The following is a 12,683-nucleotide window of genomic DNA, read 5'->3' on the forward strand; positions in this document are numbered from 1 at the left end:
TTGCCTTATTGATGCACTGACTGTCCAGAGGGAAGAGAGTCACCTTTTGGTGGTAGTGACAGAGAAGCTCAGCCAGAGGACACTGATGCTCAGCTGCAGTCTGAGTTGCAAGAAACTTGGAGCTATTCTGATTTACACAAATTCAACATCCTTTCACCTTAACGATGAGGATTTTTTGAGAGCTAAAGCTAAATTATGAACTGATCAGAGCTTCCTGGTAACAGTGAGCTTGGTGTTTGTTTTAAAATGAATGGCTGTCTTTTCAGAATCTGAGATTATCTGCTAAGTGATTACATTCCTATACACATGGCAAAAGATTAGCACCTTCCACACACACCTTCCATCAGTGTTATTCTTTCATGCCCAGTCACCTCTGCTGGTCCATTCCGAGATGTGAGCTGTGAGAAACGCAGCTGTTGAATTACAGAGAAAGTTAAGAAAGTGATTTGGAGGGCACATCTTTCCAGCAGTTCAAAGACTGTTCAAACAATTCTGTTTCTTCTGTCTCTCTCCTTTTATTTTTTTTTTTTTTTGGTTTTAATATAGTCTTCAGTGTCTCTCTCTTCTCCCAGGAGTACATGTTAAAGGAAGTTCAACTAATCAGCAGGTTATATCCCATTTCCATGTTATTCCAGCCTTACTCAAAGAGATGATGTATTTGATAGCTTTTAGCTTGGCTCTATCACTCTGCATTTCCCCCTTTTATCCACATTGCACTTATGATTTGTGATGGGTAAATCTCAAAAGATTAGAAGCTGGGCTTGGATAAGCAACTGTATGTTTGAAGTTTACTTTTCAATTTTAAGAGATCAGGGTCACTGCAAAAAGTGCCTGAATTATCTGCTTCAAATTCATGGGATTTGAATGACCAAAGACTTTGGGAAGAGGAACAAAGTGATAACTGTATTTCCAACTAACATATTTACAGGGCCCAAAAATTAAACAGGCCAAGGGGATTTATTATTTTCAGTAGCATCAGGAGAAATGAGAGCTGAAGGCATCAGAGTATTGTTCTACTTTGGAGTAGGACTTGAATGCTGTGTCCCATGTAAAGCTTAAAGGCTTTACCCTTTGGATGCTCTGGCCAGAGAAGGGGCAGGGGCAGAGCTAAATATTGTGAATGCTGTACAGAAATTAAAATGTGTGTACTCCCCAAACAGACCAGTAACTGGAAGGCACCTCTATTATCCTCTGGGCTGCAGAGTGCACTCTTAACTCACCCTCCCTACAAGACTCTGTTATTGTTACTGTGGAAACCTTAACAATGATTTTTCACTGACATTTGGCACCACTTTAAAATCAACTTTCCATAGAGATAGATCAACTCCAGCATTGGCCTTGACTGTATTTTCTCACTGAGAAAGCAGACAGGAGATGAAAATCAAAGTTTAATCCTGTTGCCTGCTGTAGCAAAGCACAATGCAATGTCTATCTGGGAAGCAGCATCTCCCTTTTTATTTATCTATTGTATGTCTGTGTCTGAGACAAGTACGTTCTTGCTCTGTTTCCAAGCAGAATAGCACCACAGAAAAGAGTTCTGAAGAACAAAACAAATATATCTACATTTCTTGTAATGCTGTTCATCAGCTAAAAAAATTATGGCTACAGAAAACAGAAAAGTTCGAGTGAAACTTGGGGGTGGTGATGCAATTCTACTTTGTCAAAAAAATTCTCATCGGGGGCTCATGAGGGTTCCTGGGGGCTATAAACAGAAGACAAGCAGTTTACAAGGTTTTGAGCTTTATTTTTGTAGACCTGCAGAAGTCCAAGACACAAACACTTTGGGGCAGGAGCTGGGGAAACATTACTGATATTTGCCACAGGCATCTAAAGTGGAACCCAGACACTGCAGCTCTTTTGCACACAGAAAATAATTTCTCTAGTGCAGGCATAATGGATGCTGAGCTCTTTGGAAGATCTGGCCTAAAAAAAGTGGGACAATTAAAAAAAAAAATGGTTTCCTCGAATGGGTGGTATGAGGCTTGGGGAATGAATGTTTGTGGAGCACTCAGACCCTGGTATGAAAAGGTGCTGTAAAAGTTCAAAGTATTATTGTTATGGAATACTTACTCAGCAAGGCAGGGGAATATCAAAGGCTTTCTTCTCCCAGCTGGCTCGGGCTTATCTCAAGGAACTGTTGGTGGGTGGTGATTGCTCTCAGGGACTGGTGATGACAGAGGAGTGAAGGCACTAACTTTGCTTGCAGAGCTGCTCTGGGCACCCTCCTGGACCTGCCAAGGCTCCAGTTCCTCCTTGGTGCTTTTTGGTGCGCACACACACCCTGTTCCCAGAGAAAAGCCTGGAATGAAAACAGAGCTCTGACACCTGGCTAATGGAGGCACTCAGGCAAGGGTTTTCACTTGAAACTGGTACATTGGGAAATAATTGATACAAATTGCTTCAGACATTGAAGGCTGCTGGTTCTCCTTCCCACAGGCTATTTTTAGGCCCAATTAGGCAGATAAAATGACACCGGAATTAATTTGGGTACACTCAAATGTTTGGGCTTGCTTTTTCTTTTTTTTTAATGCTTCTCTCTAGATATGTGGCAAATGTCTGAATTATAAAAGGCAGATAAAGGGGTTTTTACTTTCCTGCCTTCTCTGCTAAACAATGTTCAAGCACTGAAAGACTTGCTCACTGCAAAACCACTTAGGGCTGATTGCTGGGGAATTTCCTCTCACCACCTTAAACCCAAAGCAAATAACAGAATATGAAATAACACATATTCTTGGCATCAGGCTGCACAAGAGCTCCCCTTGGTCTGCTGCAAAGCAAAGGATACCAACCCACCCTTCAGAAGAAGATAAAATACAATTAACTAATTCATTATATAAATATTTTGGGTGGGGAGATATGAATTGGCTTATCTCTATTATTGTTATCATTATTATTAGCTGCTGTTTGCTAAGATTGAGTTTTTCAAAGCTCTCTTTCACATAAAGAAGCCCAAATCCTCATGCTAAATCCCACCCCTTAATTTGATGTTGATAGCTTTTGCAAGCTACTGGGGAACACAAACAGGGAGAGAGGTACAACTGGTGAGATAGTATTATTCAGTGTTATTACAGGAATTTATGGACAAGCCATTCCCAAGCCATTTGAACATAATTCATATATTTGGGCTAAAGGGAGATCCATAAATGTTCTCCAGCCAAGCTCCAGCCTGTGTAATGTTTTCTAAGATAAGCAGCTACTGCCATGGAAAAGGCAAAACCTGCCTGCTGGCTTCTATGGTCATTGTGCTGAGATCAAACTCCTCCAAAACTGAAAGCTTCCCAATCCTCTGGAATAGACAAGTCTTGAACTGCACCTTCTGCAGCCAGGCTTGAGGGCTCAGAGGCTGGCTGGCATTTCACTCAGATGGGTGAAACGTTGGCTGTGTCCAAGCCAAGAGGAGTTTTGCCCCTGAATTCGGTGGGGCAGCACTCTGCCTTTGTAGTAGGAGCCGATGAAAAGCTCTGCCTCATAATCACATTCCTGTGGCTTAACATGTGAGCGCACGTTGGCCGCGCGGCGGTGACGGCTCACGTGCACAGCTCTCAGCCTGCAGGACATGCCAGCCATGCCACTGGCTTCGCCCCACAGGGGAGGAGAGGTGAAGAAGTCGGGTTTTTGCACTTGCCATGCGCGGGGCTCGTCAGATCAGCTGCCACAGCGGGTCTGATGAGCAGTGGCTTGAGCCCTCGGTAACCCCAGTGTGATACCTGATGGGTTTGAAACAGCACGTGATCCTGAGACACAACTGTCCTACCCCCAGGGAAATGGGTGCTTCATCTTCTGATGTAAATACAGCACTAGTTCATAGCATTCCAAGTGGAAGTGAGAGCCAGGCCTCTCTCATTCTGATATCTTATGTCACAGTCCCAACATTTCACTGTGACACCTCATACTAAGCACAAGAATTTGAGTCTGACTGCAGTTTACCTTCACATAAACCAGACTTTAAGAAGTATCTGATACTTAGGAAAAAAACCTCCAATAATCAGCAGGAATTTCCTGTGTTGTTAGTACCTTTTGTGGTATCACACATACTACTTCTCCCTTAATTTCTTTCTGAAGGCTGCACATACATGACATTTGAGTTTTTTCTCCATTGCCTCTCCTAAACGTCTCAGCATGTTTAGTGTGGATGGTGACAGAGGAGTAATTAGTACTTCCTAATAATCAATTACAAAACTGGGGCAGAAAATATCACCAGCTGCTAAAGACTGAATTGCTCCAAGATGCATTTTTTTTATACAATCCATGCTGTAACCTTATCTCAAAATACTGGGTTGTGAAAGCTACTTACAAGAACAGAAGTTCTGATCCTTTGAAAAAGTCCTTTTAAGGGCAATTTTTACACCTAAAGACTTCATAAGGTACTTGCCATATTTGCTCCTCTAAAAGGGTTCATAGTTGCTGTGAATTCCTGCCTCTGTGCCTACTTCCTTGCCTGACATCTAAGCACCACATTCTCCTTTATATCTCCACCAGTATTGAACCCTGCTTTGCAGTGAATCTCACCATGCCATCTCTTTTTTCAATCCCAGTTGGTGGTGCAGAGATCCAGTAACACAAAGATCATCTGTCCGGAAAAAGAACAAAACACAATATTTGATAACAATATGTTTTCAATTCTTGCAGGAAACATTAGCAACATGTCTTCAGCAAGGACTCTCCCATGACGAGCCATGAGTGAAATAATGAGCTTCCAAAGCAGCAAAATAACAATTTCACAGTCTTCTCTGTGACAGAGATAATGGATTAGTCAAAAACCCTGTCTTCTAGCAGCTTCATAGCAGGACATCCCTGTAAGGTCATCTTGTGAACACTAAAAGCTGAATTTCACAGAGAAAAGTCGCTTCTTCATAGTCTTTTGAGAAACCTTTGTAGAAAGGACAATGGAGGGGGGAAGAAAAAGGAAAAACTGCTGTAAACATCTGAAATGTTCAAAAATAAAGATGAAGTTTTTCTGCAATAGTGTTGTGTTGACATTAGGTACTTATGCATGGAAATTTTCTTGACTTTTCTAGCAGAAATGACTCCGAAGGAGTAAGCACTTTGCTTCAGTCTCATCTTGTAATGCCCATGAACATACCAGAGATGAAAGGTACCTGGCTGAGTTTGGGTAAAAATAGATGGGATTTTGAAAAGCGGGAAGAAATGCCTGGGAAAAGTCACCTACATATGGTCTTAATCATGCCAATGGATAACCCCCACATTACCCTTTAAAAGGTCATCTGATAAACATCAACATTGGGCTTTTCTCACAAACCCAACACCTAAAATTGCTTCAGGCTACTGTAATACGGCATGAGAAGTTAAATTAGAAGCATATATTTGGTAATAGCACCTCTGAGAGGGAGTCTTCAAAAGCCTGTGCCCCCATTAAAGGATTAGAAGTCCAGCACACATATCAGCAACCACTCTCCATCCAAAGAGAAACAGAACAGGAGACAGAAATCAGCATTTTGTTCTGATTAGCTGCTTTGATTGATGTAAATGTCTTAATTACCTTTTTTTTTTTTTTTTTTTGTTAAACACTGCTGCAAGCCTGCCATTGGGGGAAGTATTATACAGAATGCCACTGTGAAGTAGCACTTTCAGGCTTTCCCCCATCTCTCGTGGGTCTGGTGGTGATCTTTCCAGAATAAAGCAGTCTCCAAGGAGCCAGGGTTCAATTGTTTTCAGGAGTACCCAAAATACAAGTTACAGACTTGGAGATAAAACCATTCAAGAATAAGAATGGGGTCATTAAATATTTCTGGAAATGGGCTGATTCTGTATGAAACAATGCAAGAGATACTAAAAAAGAAGCAGGGATAATTAGGCTACATTCAAAAGTACTTCCTTTTTATTTGGGTATCTTCCCTTCTGGAAGCAAATCCATCCAACTTTCCTGAGTGCCAATATTTTGAGGTAATTTGCCCCAGAGGCAAACAAGAAATAGGTCTGATTGTCCAAGAAATAAGGATGAAGGCAAAGGGCACATCCTAAGGATTGAAGACTGGATGAGAAACTGGAGGGCTTAAGGTGAAAGAAGTTCTCTGTACCAAGGTCGCTGAGGTTAGGGGGTTTTTAATGAGGGAGGAAAGTCCTAACTATATGTTTTTATAATTTTGGTGGGTTTTCTTCTTGCTCCTGATTCAAAAGTGGCACAAGTTCAGTGCATCACTCCACTTATCTAAATAGAGGTCTGAGTTATGCCCTAGCACTTGTAGAAAAGCTAGATGGAAGTGGAAATTTGTTCCCATTTTGACAGCCTCTTGCAGCTAGTCAGAAAATTCTCTGCATGTGGGTTTTCATAGAATTTCCTATTTATTTCACTCCTGCTTCAACTCTTCAGTTCACACATCAGGAAACACAATTTCCTCAGTGTTCTACTACTTTTGCCCAAGAACAGATGATCAAGCTCTGCTCTTACGCCTTCAGATTTCAGGATTTGTGAGGGGTAAAGGCTTAATTTCTGAACCTGTTAAAGGTGAGCAGAGCCTTGCTCTCTCACAGACATGGTGGCTCTGAACTCCTAAATTATCTGTCTCTAAATTATCCTCATGGGTTTTCTCCCCTAAACTCACAAGACCAGTAGAGTAGTTCAACTAAATTTTCTTTCCCAGCTCCCACTGAAGAGGAAACACTTGTGAGCCCCTTTCTGCCAGTGTCCCCGTGTTTAACAGGTCCTGCCCCCACAGAACTCCTATCTCGAGAGCGTACAAGCAGAGCAGGCTGCTGCAGCAGCAATCCAGAAGCTGGAGCTGTCAAACCCAGTCTTATTAGATACCAAAGGGGCTAATAAAAGAATGGGTGTTTGTTGTATTTCTGGCAGGGATGGTTGCTGAAAAGCCCAGAGAGAAGGATCCTGAGACACCTCAGCTCCCAAGTTCCGATGGATATATTTCTAGTTGATCAATCTCTCTGTCTTTGTGGCTGAAGTAACTTCCCACCTCAGGCTTCTGACAGCTGGACAAAGCAGGGTTTGAGCCGTGCCTTGCTTTAAGTAAGTGTGGAGGGATGTTTTCAGTCTGACCTTGCCAAATCAGGCCCTGGCTTGGGGCGTTCGCTGAGATCCAGGAAAGATTTTCCCACTGAGCTGCAAGTGGGAAAAAACTAATTCTATCCACAGTGATGTGATGGAGCATTGAAGTGACAAGTGTTTTGGGAGATAGGAATCTACCTTATGATCTCCAGAGCCTCTAGCTTCATAAAGCAGAAGAAAATACTTATGCATGTTGATTTGGTGGTGGTGGAGATAGTTAAAAACCAATTATAAATTATAATTTTCAGAGACAGAAGGAATATATTTAACCACACAATGGACATGTTCATGATTACCCTTCTATATTAAAGAGATAAGATTTAGCAAGAGCAAATATGGACTTTGTTTGGGTTTTTGTTCCTAAGTTCACATATTTTGTTAAAGCCCATCAGATAATGAGATGTAAAAGCACACAGACAGATATAACAGGGAGCAGCAGAACAGCACAGAAGCAATGAACAGAATATAAATGCATAATCCCAGATAGCAAAAGCAAATCTTCCACATTCAAACACTTCCATGTTTTTTTCCCCTCTACTTGTCTTCTCCTGCTCTTAAAACAAATAAAAAAGCAATTCAAATCAATAGCAAAACTCCATTCAGGATTTTTCCCAGGATTTCCATGCCATACAGCAGTAGTTCTCCTCCCTCACTTGCTGCCCTGCTTCTTCCCTTTAGTCAGTCATTGCTGTGCTATGCAATTATAATGTCGCTGGGCTTTGCAAGATCACTTTTGAGACCTAGGGCTGTTTTATTTCACATATTGCTTTGAGTATTTTTACTATCATCATCAGTGGTGTCCTGGGAAAATATTTTGCATGAGTATGTCATGTTAATGGTAAATACAGTAGCTGATACTTCGTAGAGACAACAATGAGCCTTTTCACATATTGCAGAGAATTTCTGTTCTGCCTCAAAATATCAACTCTTCCATAATTTTAACAACAACAATAATAATCATAATCATAATAATCATGTCCTTTCTCCATAGGAGTAGGAAAGGTGTAGATGATGGCAAAACATGCTTCAAGGTTTGCTTGAACCCTCTTTTCACCTGGCCATAGTTAATGTCTGGAACCAGAAGCGGGAAAGCATGAGCCAGAACTATGCAGTGGGCAAGCAGGCACTTCACCTTATCCTGGAACTGCTTGGTACCAGTCTGGCTCCACATTTCTGGATTTTTTGGTGCTGCTCAATCAGGCACAATTGCAAAGATAAGCCTGGAATGAGCAAGGGAAAAATGAGTTGTCAAATATTGCATTTAGAGGATTTAGAAAAGTGTATAAATAAGTTATGGCATCGATATCCTGACAGATTGCTCAGCCAGGGGACTGGAAATGGAAAAAGTCTATTGATCAGATAAATTAATTTTTGAATCTAAAAGTGGTTTTAATAGATTAAAAGCCCCTTACACTGAATCCAAGTTTACTCCCCTAGGCAAAACCTCGGCTTACACATATGCTGAAACTTCTCCACCTCAGCCAGTCAAGCCTTGCTGTTTTACACAGGGGGAAGCTGTGACCTTGATTTCAACAGCCACGTCGTGTGTCAAAGGCCAGGAATCCTGGATTATCTCACAGAAGTCAGTTCCCAAACTCCTTACTGGCATATTAAACAGTGACATGTTCAAACAAAACAGTGCAAGGGAAAAGCAAAACTAACTCTTGTTGGTTGAGCACACCCTTAGATGTGTTCCTACCAGCTCCTGTGAGCAGCCTTTTCCGACGAAATCCTCCTTTGGCTCCCAGAGAATTGGATATTTTGTACTGATATAAGAAACCTGCTCCCACAGACAGCATTTATTTGCCAGATTTCCATTAAGAGAGCAAGAAACAGCAGCTGTTATTGGGACTTCTCAGTGCAGCAGATAACTAAGAATAATGTTCAGTAGCCACAAATGTGGGATCAGAAGATGCGGGTTCCACATCAGGGTCTGTTGTTGACGTCCTGCACATCAGGCAGGTCATTTCATGCCTCAGTACAACTCAGAAAATGATACTGAACTCCTTTGTAAAGTGCTTTGAGACTCACTGTGAGAAAAAGTCTCTAAACCTCCAAAATATTTCTTGAATGACTAACTGTAGGGATGATAACACATGAAATGTGTCACAAAAAGCCATTTAAAAGCATTGCAAGTTAACAAAACATCGGTGAACTGGAAGCTCGATTCTCATTGTTTTCCCTCTCATCTAATAAAACATCTAAGATGGCTTTTTGAAGTCTGGACAAGTGAAAATGGGATTACTAATTGCATCTCACTCATTTCTAGCTGGAAAGATTAATCACAGGGAGCCAGATGGGTTTTTCTTTTGGCCCTTGACTGACTTATCCTAAGTGGCCAGAGACATTAGTAGGATGTATTAAGGGGAGTCACTCAGCAAAAACAGTTCTGTCTGAAGCAGAAAAGTAAAAATTAGTCCTTTGTTCCTTCTGAGCTTGATTCTCTTGCTCATTCACTACTTTCCAACCTGCAGCAGGTTGATCCTGAATCCACTGAGCTGCTTTTAATTCCTCCTGGAGCCACTTTTCCTACCTGATGACTTAAGTCTCGGGAGTGGGTCTGTCCGGTTGCTCAGGCCTTAGATGGGAGAGAAGGTGACTTGAAGGGGATTCTCCACAGCCTTGAGTTATTCCAATAAACACACAAAGCCCGACTGCTCTCCATCATGGATTTCTGTGTAATTTGGCTGTGTGGAGGGTGGCTTTCAGCGTGCTTTACATGTGGTTTGGCCATGTTGGGTCTGTTTCACAGCTTGCTTTTACATGTGGTTTGGCCTCAGCGAGGCTGATTTACTGTGAGTTTTTACGTGGGGCTTGGCTATGCTAATGCTAAGGGCTGCATGTTTGGGATTTTACTACCCCTTGTACTAAGACAGTGCAGGTCATAATACTGGAGAACAATTCAGATAAAGTGAGAAGTCAAAACCAGCCTGGCACTGTTCCCTGCAGCACCATAATAAAAGTGCTCAAGCAGTATTATGGCCCAGCTTCCTCCATCACGACCAGAGCGCTGCTGCCCTGACTCCTGATCTGAAGTTGTATGTTTTCTGTTTCAGATGCAGGGGATTAGATATAAATCCTCCCCTCCATTTCAGAGGTGGGATCCAAATGGCTTCCAGCCACGTCAGCTGCTCTACCTTTGTGTGGGTTTAACGCATAGTCAATAACATGTTACATAAAGAATGTGAATTATTAAACCTTTTCTTAAGCAGCCCAAGCCACCAAATGCAGCTATCTACAACCAATATTTCTCCAGGCAGTTTCAGCTGCACATATATTTTAAAGTGACAAAACTCACATGAGAAGCACTATTTTTCCCAGCTAGACCATAACAGTCTCACAGAAATCATTATTCCCAACCCACACAGAGCACACTGGCAAACTTTAATGACTAACTCTGAGCTGTAAACATGGAAGTGTTATTTTGATGCAAAGATTCAGGCATGTCTTTTGTCTAACATGAACTCCTTTTGAAACTTTTTTCTACCCCAATAACTGTAAGAACTTTTGTCTATATAATAATAATAATAATTCATTTCAGAGAAACAGAATTATTCACTAATTTTTCAGTCTCACTCTTCTCTCCCCTGCACATCTCTGGTTTTCATTGCCTGGATCAAGATTCCCATTACCTGCAATTTTCTTGTTTTATGCTTCAAATGCAAGATGGAACAAAAGCCTTCCAGGTTTCCCATCACATAACTCCCAGTACTGTTCTAATTTTGATTTTCCTTCCTTTTATGTGCAGTAACTTAGATTTACATGCACACAGGTTTTATATCAATTGTCTCATAGTTTGTCTTTACTTTTCCCTGTCAGGTCTCAGAGGAGATAAGGCTGGGAAGGAAGGTAAAGAGGGAATTACGGTTATGGTGAATTCTCTTCCAAGAATCCACCTAGAGAGACAGATATAAGTTCCAGATGCTTTTGTAGGACTTAGCAACTTAACAGGGCATAAGGTGTCACTTAAAACTTTTAATTGCATACCAGGGGCTGAGCTGCAAAAAGAGACCAAAAAGCAGAATACAGTAATAAAGTACAGTAAATGCTACTCAATGTGCAAGTTGCCTAGAAAAAAAACATGCTCAGCAGAGGAGTTAGGAAAGGCAGAACAAATCCTTTTACCTTTGCTCAGTTCTTGAAGCAGAAAAGACAAATCTTTTCTCTGTGCAAATGCAAAGGAATTACTCCACACATTGATGCTTTGATACAAAGAGAGCATTTGCTATTAACAATTTTTAAATGCTCTCCTGCATTTGCTCTTTGTAAGTGCTGCTTGTTGGTAAAAGTGTTCTGCCTCCAGTCCCACTGCTGTGCCCTGGGTGAGAGCTGCATCTTTCGAAACAGTTGTGTGACTGAGCACAGAGTCTTCTGGATGTCACTATGTTTTACCTCTTGTATTTTCCCTCAGCACAGCAAGTTCTCAAGTACCTCCCTTTCCTGAGTTCAGAGTTGGTTTGCAGAATTTCCTCTCCCAGAACTGGAAGACAGATTAAAAAAATTAAGTTTAGAGGAGGGTCTTGTTTTGTTGTTGTTTGTTGTTTTTTTGGCTTTGGGGTCTTCTAAAAACTTTATTTCTGAATTCCATGGAATAAAAGTTTTGGTGATTTTTGGTTTCAGAACTCAGACATTTTGTTTCAGTTAGGATTTATAGAATGATTTACAATTTCAGTTCATTTTTCGTAAGCAGATGCAAAAAGAACTCATAATAGAAAGCATTTATTGGAATTATGACATGCCCTTAGTAGATGAGATGCACTTTAGATCGCTTTTCTTTCCAAATTTTTTTTTAGTAGAGTTCATGACTCACCGTGCAATGAGGGGACACTGGAATTTAACAACTTTAACCATGTTTCATTTATCTTTCTAATCATGCTGTAAACAGCCTGTATGAAGTCACTCAGGTCATCACATACACTCATAAAACACAGCAAGCAACACTGGCAAGGGAACCTGCACAGTCCCCTCAGACCAAATTCCTGTTTAAGCCTCTGAAGATAAGAGTCAAATTAAGCTGTTTCTTCTGTTAAAAAATGACACCAGTGGAAGTAGGAAGGCTCAATATCATTTGAGGGCTCAAACTCTGAGCTAATGCTTTTCAAACCCTTCCACATGTTGGCTGAAATAAACTCAGGGGTTTTTTTCACCACTGTTATCATATCAGTTTATGTCAGAGAGCCCAACATCTGAAGTGCAAAGATTCATTTTTAAATTAACCACATTTTGCATGTATTTGATTTGAAATTTCTACTGCCACTCAGCATTCCATTTATTGGATCCCTCAGGAGATGGACTTGGAAGTTTTAAGGTTTCAAAATCAATTGTTTTGGAGTTTTCTCCCGAAGCTTAAAACTTCTCATTTTCAGGTTTCCTTTCCAAAAAAAGGAAAGCTAGGAGACTTTTTAATTTGTTTTGGAGCAAAATTTATGGTTTTTCACTCAAAGCATCATTCCCACCTACACTTGCAGGAAAAAGGGCTGGTTACAAGCCTGGAATACAGTTGGAAGAGCTGCCAAAAACAGAAGCAAGGTTTCTTCAGCTTTGCACCTTTTGTGGATTCTGGTGTTTTCCCTGGAGGTTCTCAGAGATAATGAGTCTTTGCAGGCTCACCCGGGGCAGAAGACATTTTCAAACCCAGTAGAGTATGATAATCCCCACAGTA

The 12,683-nt window shown here is 41.1% G+C and overlaps 1 long non-coding RNA gene across 1 annotated transcript; it reads right to left on the reverse strand.

Moving 5' to 3' along the window:
• Positions 1–235: 235 nt before the first annotated feature.
• LOC113972414 lies at positions 236–8,201 on the reverse strand. Its single transcript, XR_003535893.1, has 5 exons — positions 8,154–8,201; positions 7,560–7,563; positions 4,510–4,570; positions 2,071–2,299; positions 236–413 (listed from the first exon to the last, which is right to left on the reverse strand). It is a non-coding gene; the product is annotated as an uncharacterized LOC113972414 (long non-coding RNA).
• Between the last annotated feature and the right edge of the window lie 4,482 nt (positions 8,202–12,683).

Source organism: Neopelma chrysocephalum, unplaced genomic scaffold (assembly GCF_003984885.1).
Source record: "Neopelma chrysocephalum unplaced genomic scaffold, ASM398488v2 Primary Assembly neopelma1_91, whole genome shotgun sequence".
Taxonomy (NCBI): domain Eukaryota; kingdom Metazoa; phylum Chordata; class Aves; order Passeriformes; family Pipridae; genus Neopelma; species Neopelma chrysocephalum.